Source organism: Gorilla gorilla, chromosome 10, assembly GCF_029281585.2.
Source record: "Gorilla gorilla gorilla isolate KB3781 chromosome 10, NHGRI_mGorGor1-v2.1_pri, whole genome shotgun sequence".
In the NCBI taxonomy this organism is placed as follows: Eukaryota; Metazoa; Chordata; class Mammalia; order Primates; family Hominidae; genus Gorilla; species Gorilla gorilla.
In genome coordinates this window covers 110,967,667-110,990,054 of record NC_073234.2, presented here as the reverse complement: position 1 = coordinate 110,990,054, position 22,388 = coordinate 110,967,667, and the positions used below count along the sequence as shown (strand labels likewise).

The window sequence follows — 22,388 nt, the reverse complement described above, 5'->3', positions numbered from 1 at the left end:
CAGAATTGATCACAGAGTCATTCCTCCCAGAGAACTGTTAGGTTGTTAGGTTTTCAGTAGATATTTAAAATGTTTAACTTCGATGCGGGTGGATCACTTGAGGCCAGGAGTTCGAGAGCAGCCTGGCCAACGTGGCAAAACCTCATCTCTACTAAAAATACAAAAATTACTGTAATCTCAGCACTTTGGGATGCCAAGGTGGGTGGATCACCTGAGGTCAGGAGTTCCAGACCAGCCTGGCCAACATGGTGAAACCCCATCTCTACTAAAAATACAGAAATTAGCTGGGTGTGGTGGCGGGCACCTGTAATCCCGGCTACTCAGGAGGCTGACACATGAGAATCGCTTGAACCTGGGAGGTAGAGGTTGCAGTGAGCCGAGATCGCGCCACTGTACTCCAGCATGGGTGACAGAGCAAGACTCCGTCTCAAAACAAACAAACAAACAAATACAAAAATTAGCTGGGCATGGTGGGGTGCACCTGTAGTCCCAGCTACTCGGGAAGCTGAGGCAGAAGAATCGCTTGAACCCAGGGGGTGGAGGTTGCAGTGAGCCAAGATCACACCATTGCACTCCAGCCTAGGCGACAGAGTGAGACTGTCTCAAAAAATAAAAATAAAATAAAATGTTTAACTTCTTGATTATAGGTAGTCCTAGATTAAAAGTTTTGCATCTCACTGAGATCCCTCTTTCTATTTCCCCATAGACGCAGTGAGTGCCCCAATCTTGATCTGGCCTCCCACAGGCAGCCTACTACCCATACACCTTTCTCACCCTTCCCTCTCCCTCCCAATCACAATTTAACAACATGCTTCCAACTTTCTTCAGGACATGACAAACTTACCTAACTCATTAATTTGTACTAAGGTATTAGCACTAATAAGGATTTACCAAATTATCTCCTCCCAGATTTTCATTTTACCCTAGGACCTTAAGTAGTTTAGTAATATGGGCATTTTTGACCCCAAAAACTGGGCCAAGGACATTTGGTCTCTCCTAGCATCCCATCACACCAACACAACAAAGGCCTACTGCGTAGGTTCTCTTGTAGGAATAAGTCTAATCTTAATTACATGTAGACTGATATTTAACAAAACAATAAAGGGAAAATTATTCACTATGAGGCTAGTCAGAATTATAATTGTCTTACACAGTTTAATTTTGTGACTAATGATAAGACCACATTTTTGTCTTAAAAAAAAATTTTTTTTTTTTTGAGACAGTTTTGCTCTTGTCGCCCAGGCTGGAGTACAGTAGCATGATCTCGGCTCACTGCAACCTCTGCCTCCCAGGTTCAAGTGATTTTCCTGCCTCAGCCTTCCAAGTAGCTGGGATTACAAGCACCCACCACCACGCCCAGCTAACTTTTGTATTTTTAGTAGAGACGGGGTTTCGCCAGGTTGGCCAGGCTTGTCTGGAACTCCTGACCTCAGGTGATCCACCTTCTTCAGCCTCCCAAAGTGCTGGGATTACAGGCGTGAGCCACTGCACCCGGCCCTTTTATCTTAAATTTAATACAATGTTATGGGCATAAGCAAATAAATGTTTAAGTCATCCTTTATTACTACCATTGATTTTTAAGAAGAGATTATTTCATAGGCATTTAATGGTAAATTTATATAAATTTCCTTCTGTGATCATTCCTGTGGCATTTTGGAGTTTTCATCCAAACAGACAAAATAAAACTTTATACTTGTGAAAAACATCCCATTACATGTCATATTTCAAGCTTCCCCCCACAATGCTTGGCTCATCCTTCATTATTTTTCTAAAGATTGGGAGCCACATATTTAGGACATTTTTAAAAATCCAAGGACCAGACACAGTGGCTCACGCCTATAATTCCAGCACTTTGGGAGGCCGAGGTGGGTGAATCACCTGAGGTCAGGAGTTTGAGACCAGTCTGGCCAACATGGTGAAACCCCGTCTCTACTAAAAATAAAAAAATTAGCCGGGTGTGGTGGCAGGCGCCTGTAATCTCAGCTTCTCAGGAGGCTGAGGCAGGAGAATCACGTGAACCCGGGAGGCGAAGGTTGCAGTGAGCCGAGATCGTGTCATTGCACTCTAGCCTAGGCGACAAGAGTGAGACTCCATCTCAAAAAACATCCAAGAAATTCATATCAAGTATTCATTGTGCTTAATTCTTTAAACACTAATTTCAAAACCAAAAATAAAATGAAATAGATAGGGACTATCTACCTTACACACAACCTCCCTTCCCCCAAAGAGTTTCCCTCAGAAATGTGGTTTTCAAGGCTGGGTGCAGTGGCTCACACCTGTAATCCCAGCACTTTGGGAAGTCCAGGTGGGTGGATCACTTGAGCTCAAGAGTCCAAGACCAGCCTGGACAACATAGTGAAACCCCATCTGTACAAAAAATACAAAAATTAGCTGGGTGTAGTGGCATGTACCTGTAGTCCCAGCTACTTGGGAGGCACAGGTGTGAGGATTGCTTGAGCCTGGTAGGTCAAGGCTGCAGTGAGCTGAGATCACGCCACTGCACTCCTGGGTGGCAGGAAAAAAAATGTGTTTTTTCTAGGAGTTAATCACTGGTTAGCTAAGGAAAAGAGGCTTACAGACACTATTTACAGATGACTAAATCAATGATTGCTACCACGAGGTACCTTGGCCTAAAAAGAAGCAACCTTAAGATGGCAGAGAGAAGCAGGTTGATCATCCTAGCTCCTACACATGAAGAATTGTTAGCTCTTTTTATTGTATGCATACATCCTGAATAGACAGTTTGTGGTTTCTTTTAAATGATGCAATATCACGCTGTATTAAGGGGGCCTTCTATTTACTTTATCTTTTACAACCCAGGAGCGACACTGCAGGATTTCAATTTCCAAATGGTTTGGCAAGATGTAAATAATTATACAAATAGCTACAGTTATCCATCTACACTTTCCTCATTCTATTATTTTTTTTTAAAAAAAGAAATGGGTTTAAAAACATGTATAGAGTATAAAAATAAAACTTGGGTACCCCAATAATCTCTCCCTCATGAAAAGTTACTAGTATCTTTTTGGCATGGTTTACTAAAACTTTAAGAGTTGAAATTTCCACCTGTAGTGCCATTTCTTTTCTCCCCCTCTCTCCCTCTGCCTTTCCAGATCCTTTCCCTCCCTACTATGAGAAAGGAAGACTAAAATATTATTGCCATGTTTCTCAGAGTAATAGAATTAATTTTAACCTTTATAGCACTTGTCCTTGAATTGACTACTACTTTAGTACAGAAGTAAAACTTGATTTAAGGGAATACTGCTTATCTATTCTGAGTGAGGTTCTGTATTAATTGCTATAGGGGTTGTAAATATGAACAAAAGTCTGTTTCTGACTTCAAAGAACTTTACAGGGTAATAGTAAACCTAAGAGAGAAATAATGATAAACACACTGACTTTTCTCCTTACAGTTTAGGCAGTTTCCATGGACAAAACCTCATTTGGTCCTTAAAACATTATTGTGAAGAAGATAGGACAGATACTATTTTCCAAACTCTACAAATGAGATAGAAATTTTAAAAATCCTGAAAGAATTGCAAATAACTAGATAGATAAATTGTTATTATAGCTAAATGAGTTCTAATTATATATGTGCATATGTGTATATATATGTGTGTCTGTGTGTATAGTGTGTGTGTGCGTTGTGTGTGTGTGTGTGTGTATTCTGCTGTCATCACCTCCCATAGCTTATCCTTGGAAAGGAAGTACCTTGGCTTAGCAAAATATCTATCCCACTGATCTGTCACAATGTTTAAAATGTCATTTTAGAAATTCCAAACTCTGGGTGTCTACAGGAGGTTCCATTAGAACAGTCTTAGAGAGAAATGGAAAAAAAATACTAAAGACTAATAATACAAAGTAGATAACTTTACTTCATAACTGAGCTCCTTAGATAATGACAGGTTGGGGCCAGGCATGGTGGCTCATGCTCGTAACCCCAGCACTTTGGGAGGCCGAGGCACAAGGATTGCTTGAGGCCAGGAGTTTGAGACCAGCCTGGGTAGCATAGGGAGAACCCCCCTCCACCCCCACATCGCTACAAAAAATCAATTAGCAGAAGTTGTGTCGCATGCCTGTGGTCCCAGTTACACAGGAAGCTGAGGTGGGAAGATTGCTTGAGCCTGAGAGATCAAGGCTGCAGTGAGCCATGATCACGCTACTGCACTCCAGCCTGGTGACAAAACCCTGTCTCCATTTTAAAAATAAATAAAAAGAGAGAATGAAAGGTTGGGGTACCTGTCCTGAACAAAATGGGAAGAGTTTTGATGGGAAGGCAGAGAGACAGACTGCAGTAAAGCCCTGGACACAGCATCCTGAGGATCCCTGTAAAAGTGAGTATAGAGTGGGCCAGGCGTGGTGGCTCACGCCTGTAATCCCAGCACCTGGGGAGGCCGAGGCGGGTGGATCACGAGGTCAGGAGTTGGAGACCAGCCTGACCAACATGGTGAAACCCCGTCTCTACTAAAAATACAAAAATTAACCAGGCGTGGTGGTGCATACCTGTAATCCCAGGTACTCAGGAGGCTGAGGCAGGGGAACTGCTTGAACCCGGGAGGCGGAGGTTGCAGTGAGCCGAGATCACGCCACGGCACTCCAACCTGGGTGACAGAGCGAGACTCTGTCTCAAAAAAAAAAGAAAAGAAAAACTGAGTATAGGGTGGAGGTGGAGTGGATGTTTAAAAAGGGGGAGAAATGGACTCACCTCACAATTTTGCTTCCATTAATACCTAAACCCTGGGGCTCAGGGTTTCTGCTTCCAGTAGGCCTATGTTGGAAATTCACCTGCAAGGTACAAGTTTCCCTGACAGACCACCAAATAAACAATGGTCTTTTAAAAACAAATCAACTTTGGTACCATCTACTCAGCTGGCATTTACCTTCCTTACCTGCTAACAACCTCATTCTTAGAATTAAAGAAAAAAGGCGAATTCTAAAGCCCCTTCTACTCACTTTCCTCCACTAAGGCCATAGCTTACATCTGCTGCTCTTTTTTCCATACTCCTTTTTTCTCAACTCCTTTCTTTCATATTTGCCAGAAATTTAAGGTCGTTTGGGTTCCTCTCATTTAAAAAGTTCAACTGAAGTGTGTTGCTACACCTTAATCAAAAGTTTATGGCTGAGTTATTTAGCGTTTCTTTACCCACTTCCTCTGCTCAATCCTTCGTCTCCTCATAACCATTGAAATGAATGCTATGAATATCTCAATGCTTAGCATGGTGCCAGGCATTTAGGTGTTGAAAAAAATGTTAAACGAATATTAGTTATTAGGTAAGAGCATTGTCTGTAAAACTCTGAAAAGTCTTAAAAGTAATTCCTAAAATTTCACAAGCTCATAAATTCTTTAGTCTGCAATTATGATTCCTGAAGTATTCTTCGATTCATGAAAGACTGGACTAGGAAATTCTAAAAATCGACATAAAGCATAAAAAGCCACTCTGAGGTTTATGAAATTTACAATGTTTTGTCTTCTTTTAATTCATTCATACTTTTCTCTCAGGATACAAAGGGCAAAACTGTTTGTGTAGTAACTCAGAATTGAGTAGTTACACATCCATTAGGTTTCAGAATCGTTAAAATTTTATCTGGTTTAGGAAACTGCTTACCTTGGAAGGGCAAATTGCCATTTCTCTCCATCTGGGGATCAGGGAAGCAAGGGAAGCCCCCCTAAACATCACTTCCACGCTCCTATATTATGCTAAGGAACTTCTGGTTGATTCATTAGGCATTTCAGCAGTGTTTTTGGCCGGTACTAGGAACTGTGGAGAGGTATAGAAAGGGAGCAAGTGCACAGTCCCGGCCCCCAAAGAGGTTACGATGCAAATAGAAGCAGGCTCAGAACTCGATGCAAATAGAAGCAGGCTCAGAACTCGGAACAAAAGCAGTGACTGCATAATAATGCACTGCTGGGGGTGGGGGATGGGGATCTGCACGCCCGGTTTGTGACTTCAGGAAAGCAGTTTCCAGGAGGTGAGAGTTTAAGCCAAACCTGAAAGAGGTTGATTTGTAATGATTTGCAGGGGGCACTGGAGGCAGCGGCCAGGACTTTTCACTTAGGAGATCAGCATTTGCCCTGATGGAAACTGGGCGATCCTGCAGGGACTGACCTCTGAGTTACCCAAAGGCCGACCTGGGGAAAGACTGATTTTGAGGTTTTAATAGGTAAGTTTGGGGACATCATTGATGAAGGTGGGCAGGGAAGGAGGCTTTTTTCTTTTCTTTTTTTTAATGTTACAGTAAAAAGCTTAGATTCGATGAGACGGGTTAAAAAACAAATAGGAAAATTTAAGGAGAAGAATGACTATGATTACTATGTAAAAATAAAATTGCAATAGAGAGGTTCTGGAGCTCAGGAAATTAGCTAGAGCATGCTATAATTTAGGCCTAGGTAGTGAAGATCATGAATAAAATGGTAGCTGAGGAAATTTCAAAGTTGAATAAGTAGTAATAAGTATGAAGAAAAAGCTAAACTACAAACATCTGCTCTTTAATTACTAACACTAGTAATGAGAATTTCTTGTCTCCAGCCTCTTCCCTTCCCACTCCGCACCTCTTCCTAGCTTACATCATTGTATTAAGGCATTTTATTGAAGACACTATTCAGCACTCTCCACCTATGCCTTACACAGCTTGCCTTTGCTTTTCTTCCCATTTCACTTTTTCTCTTCATTTATTCACATCATTTTAGTCCTTAAAAGACCCCGCCCAATTACTAGATCAGAGGGAGGCAACTAAGACTCTTCATATCTCCCAAACGACCTTCCAGAATGGTTTTATGGCATTATAATAGGAAAGCAAGAGTTTTGATTTTTCTATTATTAATATTTTGCTTTCAAGGAATTACAGGAAAAACCATACTGCATGCCAGAAATACTTAAATTTTAAATATTTCATCTTAAGAGATGCCCTCATGTAATGCTTTTAATGCATTTGAGAAATTCAGGTGGTGGGCAAAAGTACAACATAGAGGTTAGATGTTTTGAGTGGGAGAAGTGCACTGGGGTCATTATTGAATCAGAATTATTATGCACTTAAATATATAGAAAAAAGAAGGAAATGAGTATTAAACTATGCAAATTCATCCCTTTAATGTTTATTTGCATGACTACATTTTATGCAGTTGTAACCTTAATGTACATATTTGGTATTTTTTTCAAACATGAATTGATTATACAGTGTTGCTATTTTGTATCTATTTTGTTAACATAAGAACTTCCTGTGTTATATCAGATTTTTTTTTTTTTTTTTTTTTTTTTCTGAGACGGAGTTTCGCTCTTGTTGCTGCCCAGGCTTGAGTGCAATTGTGGATCTAGGCTCACCACAACCTCCGCCTCCTGGGTTCAAGCGATTGTCCTGTCTCAGCCTACCAAGTAGCTGGGATTACAGGTGCCCGCCACCAGGCCCAGATAATTTTTGTATTTTTAGTAGAGACAGGGTTTCACTATGTTGGCCAGGCTGGTCTCGAACTCCTGACCTCAGGTGATCCACCCGCCTTGGCCTCCCAAAGTGCTGTGATTACAGGCGTGAGCCACTGCGCCCGGCCTCTATGTCAGACCTTAATTAGCCATTTCCTGTTAGTTAGAATCCTGTGCCGCTCCTTCTTGCCTTTTACAGTGTTTGGATAATATGCTGTGAATACCTTTGTGCACTCATTTCTTTATTCAGGTCATACCACTGAAACATACTCCCCAGAATAAAACTGATGATGAAAAGATAGGAACAATTTTATACCTAGTCTTACATATTGCATGATTTTGCACTGCATTGATGTATTGTTAACTTTGCATGTTTGTCTTCTTTTTAAGCTCTCCTTGGAGAGTTTTTAAATTTTCAGTACACTCCACAGGGTGGCCAGAGTAGAACTGCTTTGTCATTGAGTATAGGTTCAGTTAAAAACAACAATCTGGCTCAGAGTTGAACACAAATAATCCAATAAATATTAATGGATTAATTTTCAGGTACCTTAGCCTTGACTTTCCTGTTTTCCAGATTTCCCCTCCTTTTCGGTATGTACTTCATTATTTAAATGGGCAATTTCGGGTTAGGCAGTTCTAGATAGCGGTTCCCTTCCCGTGCCCGTTCTGGAACCTCTCTCGCCCTTCTGCTGTGCGAGGAAACCCAATTCACAGCCGTCATCGCCACTGAAGTTACACCCAGGGGTCGCTTCAAGAAGGAAACGTTTTCTGTAAGAATTTCTATGCCAGTGAATTGGGGAAGGTTTTAAAGATAACGGAGTTTGCCACGCGTTTCTGCCAAACAATTCGACGTTGTGTAAATCGCAGAAATTCCAGGAAGGACTAACGACGTCCGTGGATGATTCTGCGGCTCACAGGCACACAGGACACGCTGGGTTTACCCTCCCGTGTCCCGACCGCACTACAGGTGTGAAGCCCGCCCGGGGAGGCAGTGCTTGTTGTCCACGCAGACCCACTTGCGGCGCTGGGGACCGTCCGTGGCCCCGACCCCCCCACGAGGCGCGGAAGGCGGCCACCGGCAGGTTCTCGGTTCCCGCGAAGAGCCGGCGCAGGGGTGGGGCTGTGGGAGGGGGCGGGGCCTGCTGCGCGTCACGTTTGTCGGAGCCGCCGCACCGGGTCGTCGCGGCCGCCGAACCGGGGGGCGGGGGTCCGGGGTGAGCGCTAAGATGGCCGCCCCGGCTCGGGCTGGTGAGTGTGCGCGAGGTCGCGCGGCCGCGCCGATTGGCGGAGTGAGGACCCCTGCGGGAGCGGACGTGCGACGGCAGCCCCCGGGGCCGGGAGGCACCTGGGGGCCTATTCTCGCCGCGCAGGGCGCTGGGGGGGTCCTGAGAGAGGGAGAGCCTGGGGCTGCGGGCGCGCGGAAGGGAGCGAGCCGAGGGGCGCGCGGAAGGGAGCGAGCCGAGGGGCGCGCGGCGGCGACGCGTCCGGCGAATTTTGAATTGGTCCCCCTGGGAAGTTTCGGTGGGTTCTGCGGCGCTCCGACCCTGTCCCGGCGGCAGCCTCAGAGTGCCCGGAGATGCTGCGTCAAGGCGCAGCGGGCTGGAGGGGGCGAGGGCTTCGGGGACGGGAAGGGGCTTCGCGCTGATCCCGGCACGAGCGTCGTGGAGAGGTGGGCGCGGGGCTGGCACGGGCTGGGCGCTGTGTGGAGCACGCAACGCCCGGGTACAGCCGCATCCTTCCACCCGCCCGGATTACCGCGAGGTGATGCTCGAAGCCCCGGGGCGCTTCGGGAGGGCGGTTGTGGCACTCGGTTGAGGAGGAATGCGTTTCCCGGCGTCTTGCCCGCCTTCCCTCCATCGATCGGTCCCCGCGCTGCCGGCACCTGCTGCCACTTAAAGCTTGAAAATCAGCTTCCTAAAGCCATTCCCGATGGCCTTCGATGAGAAAGAATGCCATATGGCTGAATTCATTATGGGGGATAAGAAATACGTCAGTGTGGGCGGAGGGGAACCTGTTAATACGTTCAAATTTAAGAGTAGGTAAGACACCATACCCCGCCCCCATGAAAAAAGAAAGTGAACTATAGTAACTGTTTCAAATGCAAGGTTGAGCTGTTGTTAAATTCTACTGGTAGCTCGCAGGTTTTATACTGGAAGGAAAACCATTTAGGAACCCTTGGGAGATTCACTTTCTCCTCAGACCAGTCCTGAAGTCCCCCACTCCCGCCACCTTTTAAGCTTTAATTGTTGTATCTGGGCAAGTAACGGGGATTGTGAAATTTGCATGGAAATAAGACCTTCAGGTCCTGCACTTGAATTCTTTATCTGTTAAGTAGCTGCCTGTGGGGGTGAAAGTAGGGGTGGTGAGTTTTGGGCCTGGAATTCCATTTTGAGTTGTGTTCAAAACGAGCATTTGGTGTAAACAAGGAAAAAAGAATGGGCTGTTCACTGTGGTGAAATGCGGAAAGCCAAATAGAAGTTAAGCACATGCTTAGAGAATATTTCATAATCTCAATGAGATTCAATATTCAATTGAATCTTGAAAGAGATGAAAATTTGTATTCTTGGAACTCTAATCGTTTTGTCCTTAATTTAGCATCTCAGGATATTTTAAAGAGCGTTTAAATGTTTTGGCACATTCAAGTTTTCTCTCCCCATTCTATCTTTTTTCATAGTAGCCATTAGTTTTGCATATGTTCGATGTCAGATTTTTCAGTCCAGTATTTATCACTGTGGGCTATCCAAATTCAAATGTAGAGATATTCTAATATTGAACAGTTAGTCCAGTGCATACAGTTTAGAAAGCTGAAATATTTTGACTACTTTGTGTATCAGTCCTGTTTTTCTTCCCAAATGTTAATTGTTTGAGATTTTTTAGCTTAAAAAATTTTAAGTGATAAATGAACCTGCATTTAGTATAATATACAATGGTACACTTTTTGGAATATTTAAAATGGAAAATCTGTTGAAGATTTGGGTTAGAGATTTGAAATAAGTTTTCTACCCAGTTGTCTTTCTCCCTTTTCTACAGATTTATCTTTTCTGTACTACAAAGAAAGAAAGCGTCATATCCACTCTACCAAACTTCTCCTCTACACACTTGAATCTATTACAGCGTTTTGGTGCCTAAGAGAATTTTCTGCTCATTGGGTTGTTTGAGGGCAGAGTCTGTGTTTTATATGTGTATCTCTAGTACCCGACTAACTGCTTAACGTGGAGGAAAAACCCCCGTGTAAATTTGTTGAATTGGGGTTTTGAATGCTAGAGGATACAGAAATTTGGCTTCTTGGTAGCCAAAAACAAAACAAAAAAACAAACAACGTGCTTTGAAGTCTCTGTCCTTCCTGCAGTGTTAGGCAGAACAAACGTGGGTGCCAGATTCTAATGGAGTTGCCTGGTCCAGGGAGATTAGCGAGAGGCTGGGGCATGGGCTCAGGAGTCTAATCAAGATAGGAAATAAATCGTGTGCCCGAATAATTCTCTGAATTCAGTAACGGGGGACAGTTTTGCTATTAGGCCCAGCCTAAATAGGTGACAAATAACTGAAATACAGGAGGATTCTACAAATAATGGCTTTCTGGCTAAAAGATGATTGTAAAAGGTGTAACATTTACAGCAATTTTAGATGCCATAAAAAACTTTATTAGGAAGAATTCATTTTTAATGGAGTTTTACACGTCATAGGAAAAAGGTAATTTGTAGTCTAACGATATACTTGCTAGATCAGATCATAGATGTGCTGGAATGACAGAGTCTAGGCATTTTACACACAGAGTATTTGAATTCAATTTTTCAGACCCTTGGTAGGATGCTCAGTATTATTCTGAATGTTTCTCCCATTGTTACGAAGTTAGCTGCAGTAGATGGATGTGTAAATTTGTTGATGTGACACTGATGATAAATGTTTTGGAACAAAATTACTTGTTAAGTAGGGATGGGGGTGAGAAATTCAAATAACCCGGAGGCAGAAACTGCTTTCAGGAGCTTTATCTTACAACGTGTTCAACTAGATTCAATCTCTGCTTCAGGAGAGGCATGTTAGAGACATGAGGAAGGCCCAAGGGAAAAGGGTGTCCTTTATTGTTTAATGAGGAGTTTCAAGCAAGATCAGGGTAATTATAGATTCTAGATCTCTAAAGGAAGAAAGAATAACCAGGGCCTTTCTAGGGATAAAGGAAAGGAAATACATCATGATTGACATGGAGAGGTGCCAAAGCACATAATGGACATAATAGCATACCTAAGAGGGAGTAGGGAGGGTTTGAGAGCCCATTGTGTTCATTCGCTCAGTAATTTGTTCATTCAAAAATATTGAACCCCTTTCTGTGAACCAAGCACTGTGCTTGACCCTTGGCGTTTTACAAACATTTCTTAAGAGGACAGAATACTATGGTGGTTCCGTGAAGTAAATGGAAAATGGAAAATTGCTTATACGAGTGGGTAAGATTTACCCTAATTACTACAAACTATGGATAAAGTTGTTTTCATTCTTATCCAAATGCATTGTGGTGGTTAGTAATTCCTAACGCCTACTTCCTACCGAAATTACCATTTCCTCCTATCTTTTATTATGGAAAATAACAAATCATACAACTTTTAATAGCCTGTAGAGGATCTGTTTAGTTTGTTACTGTTTAAAGAAAAATGTTTTGTTACAAAAATTATCTTCATTAAAATAGTCAACATATTCTCCCTCTGGGAGATTTCAAGTTTTTTTGTTTTTGTTTTTGTTTTTAATGAGATGGTTACTGTGACACTTTTATTTTTAAATGTATTCTATTTTATGCCCAGTGGTACTTATATTTCTTCTTTCTTTAATAGAGTTAGAATGTATATGTGCTCCTGTAAAATATGAATGCCCATTTCTTATGAAAATCGTTTATATCCCAATTATGAAGAGTTTTAAAAATTAAACATTCACAATAAGATTTGTTAAAAACATCTTAACAAAAGATGTTTGGGAAGTGGTTAGTCATACATGAGAGTAGAAAAGTGTATATTGTTCCAAAGTTCAAAGGCTTTTATGTGCCATGTTAAGAAGTTTAGATTTAGCTTGTGGTCTTTCAAGACTTTAAACAATCTTAATATTTATAAAATCGTGGCTATTTTAGAAATACCTTAATATTGATAAAATTGTGATTATAAGACACTAAGACATATAAAATGTAAATATTGTATGATGATTATTTGACTAAATATGAGCTATGGCGGGGGGAAGCTTCTTGATGAAAATGTTATCTCAGTGTCTATTCAGATTTTAACATATAGATTAATTCTTTTTTCTTTATTTTTCCACACTATACAGATGTATAGACTAATTCTTTTTAGAAATGTATTTTTGCCATTTCCCTCATTCTGTCACTTTATTAAATAGTAATTTAATTTGACTTTTTTGTGTGTTTATTCATCATGGTAACTTCCTGACTTTCATTAAAATATTTTTTTAAAGAAGGGCTCTGAAAATTGAGCTACTGATAACGCCAATTAGATCTATATTACATTATTCATACCATTGACCTTTGGTACCTGATATCCTCTTGTAAGAACCTCCAGGGCTTACAGCTGTATCGTCCCTTTCCATGCTTTCTTTCCAAGTGTCTTCATAAACTGAGGTTTAAAGAGAGTGGCTGGCTGAAAAGTTTATTATGTCAAAGATAACTAAAATTGACTGGGCGCGGTGGCTCACACCTGTAATCCCAGCACTTTGGGAGGTCGAGGCGGGTGGATCACAAGGTCAGGAGATCGAGACCATCCTGGCTAACACGGTGAAACCCCGTCTCTACTAAAAAATACAAAAAATTAGCCGGGCGTGGTGGCGGGCGCCTGTAGTCCCAGCTACTTAGGAGGCTGAGGCAGGAGAATGGCGTGAACTCGGGAGGCGGAGCTTGCAGTGAGCCGAGATCGTGCCTCTGCACTCCAGCCTGGGCGACGGAGCGAGACTCCATCTCAAAAAAAAAAAAAAAGATAACTAAAATTTATAGTGGAATGTTCGTTTGTTTGTTTTTGTTTTGTTTTGGGGTTTTTTGTTTTTTTTTTTTTTGAGACGGAGTCTCGCTCTGTCGCCCAGGCTGGAGTGCAGTGGCGCGATCTCGGCTCGCTGCAAGCTCCACCTCCTGGTTTCACGCCATTCTTCTGCCTCAGCCTCCGGAGTAGCTGGGACTACAGGCGCCCGCCACCAAGCCTGGCTAATTTTTTTGTATGTTTTGTAGAGACAGGGTTTCACTGTGTTAGCCAGGATGGTCTCAATCTCCTGACCTCGTGATCTGCCCGCCTCAGCCTCCCAAAGTGCTGGGATCACAGGCGTGAGCCACCGCGCCCGGCCTGGGATGTTAGTTTTTGAAGTAAAAAAATTTAGCTACCCTTCTGATTTTTCAGTAATTCTTGTAGCTTTCAAGTAGCTGGGGACTATAGTCATGCACTGCCACGCGTGGATTTTTTAAATTATTTGACTAGAGATGAGATCTCACAATATTGCTGGAAAAACATCCTTCTTGTCTCTTTTTTTCTTCTTTTTTTCTAGAGACAGGGTCTTGCTATGTTGCCCAGTTTGGGACTTACTATTTTCTTTTTCTTTTTTTTTTTTTTTTTTTTTTTTTTTTGAGAAAGAGTCTTACTCTGTCTCCCAGACTGGACTGCTGCAGTGGCGTGATCTCGGCCCACTGCAACCACCACCGCCTCCCAGGTTCAAGTGATTCTCCTGACTCAGCCTCCCAAGTAGCTGGGACTACAGATGCGTGCCACCACGCCTGGCTAATTTTTGTATTTTTAGTAGAGACGGGATTTCACCGTGTTGGCCAGGCTGGTCTTGAACTCCTGACCTCAAGTGATCCACCTGCCTCAGCCTCCCAAAGTGCTGGGATTATAGTCATGAGCCACAGCGCCTGGCAGGACTTACTCTTTTCTTTTCTTTTCTTTTCTTTTCTTTTCTTTTCTTTTTTTTTGAGACAGAGTCTCCTTCTGTCACCCAGGCTGGAGTGCAGTGGTGCGATCTAGGCTTACTGCAAGCTCCACCTCCTGGGTTCACGCCATTCTCCTGCCTCAGCCTCCTGAGTAGCTGGGACTACAGGCGCCCACCACACCCGGCTAATTTTTTGTATTTTTTAGTAGAGACGGGTTTCACCATGTTAGCCAGGATGGTCTCAATCTCCCGACCTCATGATCCACCTGCCTCAGCCTCCCAAAGTGCTGGGATTACAGGTGTGAGCCACCATGCCCAGCCAAGGACTTACTATTTTCAACCTCTGGTTTTTTTTGTTTTTTTGTTTTTTTGTTTTTTGTTTTTTTTTTTTTTTTTTTTTTTTGAGATGGAGTCTTGCTCTGTCACCCAGGCTGGAGTGCAGTGGCTCACTGCAACCTCCACCTCCAGGGTTCAAGTGATTCTCCTGCCTCAGCCTCCCGAGTAGCTGGGATTATGGGTGCCCACCACCACAATCGGCTAATTTTTGTATTTTTTGTAGAGACAGGGTTTTCACCATGTTGTCCAGGATGGTCTTGAACTCCTCAGGTGATCTGCCCACCTTGGCCTCCCAAAGTGCTGGGATTACAAGCGTAAGCCACTGTGCCTGGCCTATTTTCAACCTCTGATTCAAATATCATAAAGAGGATGACCTGCAGTTAATGCTAGTTGGTTGCTCCAAGAATTTGGTAGCCTGAAAAAATATAGCTGTACATCTATACAATCTTCATAAAGCCCTGAGAGAATTTTTAGGTTAAAAGATGATGTTTGGGATATAGTCTTTTCTTGACCATAAAGAGCCTACCCAACAGTTAGGTGGCAAAGTAAGGATGTATGCACACATAACACAAGGATTCACATTTGGCAAGTGGCATAATGTTAGCACAATCCAAAGTCCTTTAAGAAATTAAAGAAGGCTGGGCATAGTGTCTCATGCCTATAATCCCAGCATTTTGGAAGGCCAAGGCGGGAGGATCACTTGAGGCCAGGAGTTTGAGACCAGCCTGGGCAAAATGATGAAACCCCATCTCTACAAAAAATATGAAAGTTAGCCAGGCATGGTGTCACACGCCTGTAATCCCAGCTACTTGGGAGGCTGAAGTGGGAGGATCACTTGAGCCTGCAACAATGGAAGTTGCAGTGAGCCAAGATCACACCACTGCAGTCCAGCCCTGGCAACAGAGCAAGACCCTGTCTCAAAAAAAAAAAAAAAAAATGGAGATGATATTATTTTTGACTAAAAAGATTTTATGAAGGAGTTGGACCTTGGAGGATGAAGATGAGTTCTGGAAATTAGCTGGGGCTGACTTTTGGCTGGCGTGCATGTGACAGGTAGAAGGGTCATGAGGCAAAGATAGGTTAGAATCTGATTGTGGAGGATTTTGAAAGCAAGACTAACAAATGTATACGTTTTTATTGAAATATTTGTCAAACTTATGAAATTTGTCACAATCAGCATTTTTTAAATGAAACGGAATATCAGCATACTTTTTTTTGTTTTGTTTTTTTGAGACAGGGTCTTGCTCTTTTGCTGAGGCTGCAGTACAGTGGCACCATCATGGCTGGCTGCAGCCTCGACCTCCCCATGCTTAGGTGATCCTCCCACCTCAGCCTCCCGAGTAGCTGGGCTTATAGGCACACGCAACTGTGCCAGGTAATTTTTGCATGTTTTGTTTCACTATGTTGCCCAGGCTGCTCTTGAACTCCTGAGCTCAAGCAGTCTGCCCACTTTGGCCTCCCAAATTGCTAGGACTTTGTATTCTGAGCATGAGCCACTGTGCCCAGCCAGAATTAATTATTACTATTCTTTTTGAAACAGAGTTTCACTCTGTCGCCCAGGCTGGAGTGTAGTGGCGCCATCTCGGCTCACTGCAACCTCCATCTCCCAGGTGCAAGCAATTCTGCCTCAGCCTCCCAAGCAGCTGGGATTACAGGCACCTGCCGCCATGCCCAGCTAATTTTTTGTATTTTTAGTAGAAACGGGGTTTCACCATGTTGACCAGGCTGGTCTTGAACTCCTGACCTCAAATGATCTACCCGCCTTGGCCTCCCAAAGTGCTGAGATTATAGGCGTGAGCCACTGCACCTGGCCCAGAATACGTTATTCTTTTTTTTTTTTTTTTGAGACGGAGTCTCACTGTGTTGCCCAGGCGTGATCTCGGCTCACTGCAAGCTCCGCCTCCCAGGTTCATGCCATTCTCCTGCCTCAGCCTCCCGAGTAGCTGGGACTACCAGCGCCCACCATCATGCCCAGCTAATTTTTTTTTTTTTTTTTTTTTTGTATTTTTCGTAGAAAGGGGTTTTCACCATGTTAGCCAGGATGGTCTCAATCTCCTGACCTTGTGATCCACCCGCCTCGGCCTCCAAAGGTGCTGGGATTACAGGCATGAGCCACTGCGCCCAGCTACATTATTTTTTTAAGGATTGTTTGTAAAGTATTTGTTCCAGAGTGTGTGTGTTATGTGTGTACACCTATTTACTGGGGTGTGAGGTAAAATTTTTGAGTCTCAAAGTTCAAAAGCCTCTGCATTATTGAACTGCAGGGAACCATTGGAGGATTTTAAGTAGAAGAGTTAAAGGCTTACACAAGCTGAGGGGAGCAGGGAATGGGTTATTACTGTGCCCATTAGGCACAGAGTTTAAGTTTTGCAAAATGAAAAGAGTTATGGAATGGATGGTTGTGCAACAAAGTAAATGTATGTAACACCACTACACTGTACAGTTAAAAGTGGTGAAGATACATTTTGTTACATGTATTTTACTAGAATTTTAAAAAGATAAATGGTGTTTTTTTTTTTTTTTTGAGATGGAGTCTTGCTCTTTTGCCCAGGCTGTAGTGCAGTGGCGCAATCTTGGCTCACTGCAACCTCCACCTGCCGGGTTCGAGCAGTTCTCCTGCCTCAGCCTCCCAAGTAGGTGGGACTACAGGCCCGCGCCACCATGCCTGGCTAATTTGTTGTATTTTTAGTAGAGACAAGGTTTCACCATGCTGGGCAGGCTGGTCTTGAACTCCTGACCTCGTGATCCGCCCGCCTTGGCCTCCCAAAGTGCTGGGATTACAGGCGTGAGCCACTGTGCCTGGCCAAAACAAATGTTTTAAATTGCTACTTCCGTATGGTGAGATCAGGGGGAATTTTTTTTCCTCTCCCAATTTTTGTGTAATGAATATGTTTTGCTTCATAATGAGGAAATTAAAATTATAATTTTTTCATCAAAAAAAACAGTTAAAGGCTCAGAGCAAACTCGAAGTTTAATTTGGTGGGATAGTATGCAGGAGACAATCCAGATGATGAGAGACCAGTTTGGAGGCTACCAAAATATTATACTCCAGGAACAATATAATAAAATCCATTAGAGTGATAGCTGTGGAAATGAAAAGTAATAGAGACTTAGTGAACAATAACCCTAAGTATACAGTAGTAAAAAAGATGGGAGGGAGAGCAGAGTGTGGTGGCTCACGCCTCTAATCCCAGCACTTTGGGAGGCTGAGGGTGGGCAGATCACCTGAGGTCAGGAGTTTGAGACCAGCCTGGCCAACACGGTGAAACCCCATCTGTACTAAAAATACAAAATTCGCCTTGTGTGGTGGCATGTGCCTGTAATCCCAGCTACTCGGGAGGCTGAGGCAGGAGAATCACTTGAACCCAGGAGGCAGAGGTTGCAGTGAGTCAAGGTCACACCATTGCACTCCAGCCTGGGCAAAAACACTGAAACGTCACTCAAAAAAAAAAAAAAAAAAAAAGATGGATGGAAGGGAGGAGTAAAGAAAATCCTTAAGATTTCTAGCCTAGGTCCTAGAATGATAATATAGTATCTGTTAGAGAAAAATACCCGATAAAAAGCTAATTTGGGAAGGTAAGATGCATAGGTAAGCTGACTTTGGGTTGTGCCTGAGACTGGTTCAGAAAGGTTAGGGCTAAGGGTAAAGTCTGGGTAGTTAGCTGTCTAGAACTGATGGTCAAACCTCTGCTGGAACCTCTGTAGGATGAGTTCATTATCAGAAGAGGTTTGAAGAGCTACAAAAATACAACAGGAAGGTATTACACTACATGCGAAACTGTGGGTTGTAGGTTACAAAGGGCTGTAATTTGAGTAAATAGAAATTAATTTCAGAGAGTCCTCACTGTGGTGAGTATAAGCTGTTTTATGCTGTCGAACTGTAACAAGTTAAATATATTACCTATGATATTTGATTTTGGAGTTTGATATATACGGTTGATTAAAAATCCCTTATAAGATCATCTATGTCTCTCCTAATCATTTTAGCTTTTTGTTTAATAAGTGCTTCAATGATATACTAATTCTACATAAAATTAGCTTTCAATAAGTCAAATGTAGTTATTTAACTTTAGAGATTTGCTAAAGGGAATTTTTAAAATGCATGCTCAGTCATAGGTGTGAGAAGTATGAAGAGCTTGAATGGCTTTCTTTGAACAAATTAAATTTTTTATTGTCTTTTTGCACTGAAGAATGATAAAAAAGCTTTTAGAATATTTGTAAATACATCTGTCTTTAAAAATGAAAATAGTATACTTGGTGTTTAAAAAGCCATTTCATTGGGCCGGGCGCGGTGGCTCATGCCTGTAATCCCAGCACTTTGGGAGGCCGAGGCGGGCAGATCACAAGGTCAGGAGATCGAGACCATCCTGGCTACCATGGTGAAACCCTGTCTCTATTAAAAATACAGAAAAATTAGCTGGGCGTGGTGGCAGGCGCCTGTAGTCCCAGCTACTCAGGAGGCTGAGGCAGGAGAATGGTGTGAACCCGGGAGGTGGAGCTTGCGGTGAGCCTAGATCGCACCACTGCACTCCAGCCTTGTTGACAGAGCAAGACTCCGTCTCAAAAAAAAAAAAAAAAAAAAAGCCATTTCATTGACAAGTCACACTGGTAAAAAAAGAAAAAGAAAAAAAGCCATTTGATAGCTACTAATTTGAATTTGGAGTGTGAAACATTTTTTAAATGCATGAGAATTATAGTACAGATAATTTTAATCCTTATAGATTTCATTCCAAGCATCCTATTTGTAAGGTGCCATTATATTGGTACAGGTAATATTTTGTCAGAATCTGCATGAGGGATATAAAAATGTTTTGTCAGGTAATACCTCTTTAAAATGAATATACTGCCAAAAATCATACATCCAGTCTGCTGATGCCAGAGCTAATGCATAGCTTCACAGCGGTGGATTAGCAAATGAAAAGAGGTGCTCTGAACCCAGTAGAGGAATATAGGAAGTGTCAAGAAAATACTCCCATCCTCCTTTCTTTCCTCCAAGCTCTTAGATCTTTGTGTGATGAGGCCCCTTTGGGGATACCCTAGTTACTGTCTGAGTTACTGGAGATCTCTAGGGACAGCAGCCTGGCTCTGCAGCTCCTGCTTTCCACCGTGCCCTTGCCTCTGTTGTCTACCCCTTACTGATTTCTTTCATAAGTAGACAGGGTAAGTGGGCCCCCTGCCCTAAAATATTAATCTCGTGATCCATCATTCCACTATTCTGGTTTCATGTCTATTTTTAAAAAGATTTTATCTTTGAGAGACCCCCCCTTTTAAAATGCAAATTCCCCTGGGAGAGGTCAGACCTTAGTTCTTAGCTAACATCTTGATTATCTGTTAGCACCTTAGTTGGGCTTAGTACACATTTGGCTGAGAAGAAGGAATCCCTGGCTAAAAGTGATCAACTAGAAGGAAACTAGCATTTATAATAATAATTTATTATTATTTTATTACTATTGCCAGCTAAGATGTACTCAGGGCCATATTATTAAGTGCCAGGAGTTGTTCTAAGTTAATTCCCTCAACAACCCTATTGGTATTATTACCACTGTTACTTTACAGATAAGAAAACTGAGGTATGAAGCACGTAATTTATGGTCACATAGTAAATCCTGTCAAGTGTTAAACTCGGGGATTTAGATTCCAGGGTGTGCTCGCTCACCGTTTTACTGTAATCCCTCTCTTCTACCATGATGTCTCAGATAGATGACATCTAATCAAGATTTCACCCTTTTCACAATTTTGTATCAAATAGAATGATGTGTTTAATTATAGATGCCACTTCCCTTTGAAGGTCAAGTACTTTGTTATTATCTAAATAGATTTTTTAGCAATAGCTTCAATGAAACAGGTACTTTTTTTTCTATTCAAGGGAATTTATTTGCAGAGTAGAGAAAGGAGTAAAGAGGCTAGTGTACAATTTAGCACATACTTAACACTATCTGAGCTGTTTTTATTTAAAACATGTTATTTTTACAATTTTGAAAGTATAGATTAATAAAGAAAGTACAGTAATTTGCAGTCCCATTACCCAGAGGTAACCTCAGAATAAATGTATTCTCACCAGGCTTTTTTCTACTGATCCTTTTCTGAAAGTGTTAACTCATTCTACGTCTTTAAAATTTTGGAATGAAATGATCTTTTTTGCTGGCATTTCCTTCTTCATCTCTGCAAGGATGTTGAACTAATAATTATTTTCGGCCTGGCGTGGTGGCTCATGACTGTAATCCCAGCACTTTGGGAGGCCAAGGCAGGCAGATCACGAGGTCGGGAGCTCAAGACTAGCCTGGCCAACATGGTGAAACCCCGTCTCTACTAAAAATACAAAAATTAGCTGGACATGGTGACATGTGCCTGTAATCCCAGCTACTTGGGAGGCTAAGGCGGGAGAATCGCTTGAACCCAGGAGGTGGAGATTGCAGTGAGCTAAGATAGCACCACTGCACTCCAGCCTGGGCGACAGAGTGAGACTCTGTCTCAAAAAATAAAATAATATAAAAATTATTTTCTATGGTTTGCCAGAAACATGTTTAACTAAATTTTCCCTGTATTCATTTTATCATTTTGAATAAAAGGTAATACAGAGCCCTAGATCCTTCCCTTAACCTCCAAATTGAGTAAATTCTCTCAACTAATGTTTGTTAAGCACTAATTCTACCTCTGCCCCCTTCTTCAAAACTGCTATACTCCTGCAGCTTTAATTTCCTTATAATTTCTGGACTGCTAGTCTCTCTTAATCACTCGTCCCTTCTCCAGAGTTCTTTGTAATTCAGATCCCTCTGTAACCCACAGATCTGATCATATCATTCTCCTCTACAGATTTCTTCAGTGGCTCTATGTTGCTCATAAGCCCTAGAAGCAAGCTTGGGGATGATTAGGGCAAGTAATTCTCTGAGTCCCAGGTACCAGCGAGTGGCCTTAGAAGGAGAGTTGCTGGTGTGTGCAGACTGCAGGTGGCCACATGCCCTTGGCCTTGCTGACTACACATTAATAGAGGAGGGCCACAGCAAGGATCCCCTAAAGTGGTTGTTTAGGTCTAGATGCAGACCATGCTACTGTGTGTTGAGAGTAGACTATTGGTGGCAGTAAGGACAGAAGTGGAGAGACCATCTGGGAGCCTTACTGCAGTAATCCAGGTAAGACTTGATCGTAGCTTGGATCAGGCTGGTGGCAGTAAAGGCACTAAGTAAGGCAGATTCTCAGTATATTTTGAAGGTAGAGTCAATCATTTTTCCTGAAGGATTGATTTAGAGAGAGAGAGTCAAGGATGACTCTAAGGTTTCTTGCCTCAGTACAGAAAGACATGGGATAGTGGAATATATTAATCACTGATGTCTCAATTTTGCCATTAGCAACTATTGTCAAATCCTAGGTGTTCTAATAAAGTACCATATTTGACCAGATTTTAAACCTCTGGAAATTTTTAGAGAGAGGAGTAAATTTAAAATGTGCACTTAAAACGTGTGAAATGGGGGCCGGGCACGGTGGCTCACGCCTGTAATCCTACCACTTTGGGAGGGTTAGGCGGGTAGATCACTTGAGGCCAGGAGTTCAAGACCAGCCTGGGCAACATGGTGAAACTATGTCTGTACCAAAAATACAAAAATTAGCCAGGCATAATGTCACATGCCTGTGGTCTCAGCTACTGGGGATGCTGAGGTGGGAGAATCGCTTGAACCTGGGAGGTGGAGGTTGCAGTGAGCTGAGACTGCACCACTGCAGTCCAGCTTAGGTGACAGAACAAGA

The 22,388-nt window shown here is 42.5% G+C and overlaps 1 protein-coding gene and 1 long non-coding RNA gene across 8 annotated transcripts in view; one reads left to right on the top strand and one right to left on the bottom strand.

Annotated features, from left to right (window-relative positions):
- Positions 1–5,791, bottom strand: part of LOC101153439 (uncharacterized) — a 148,867-nt gene extending 143,076 nt beyond the window's left edge. The window contains exon 1 of the long non-coding RNA XR_008670227.2: positions 5,607–5,791. This is a non-coding gene — a long non-coding RNA (uncharacterized lncRNA). The remainder of the gene's footprint in view (positions 1–5,606) is intronic.
- A 156-nt stretch (positions 5,792–5,947) lies between these two features.
- Positions 5,948–22,388, top strand: part of USP44 (ubiquitin specific peptidase 44) — a 35,627-nt gene continuing 19,186 nt past the window's right edge. The window contains exon 1 of one of the 7 annotated variants that reach the window (XM_004053696.5): positions 5,948–6,162. The gene's annotated coding sequence lies outside the window, so the exon portion shown is untranslated. Of the gene's footprint in view, positions 6,163–8,032; positions 8,383–8,598; positions 8,664–8,850; positions 8,937–9,137; positions 9,455–21,230; positions 21,779–22,388 lie in introns of those variants that run through there. The other 6 variants (XM_055357432.1, XM_031001128.2, XM_055357433.1 and 3 more) reach the window with 6 other exon arrangements.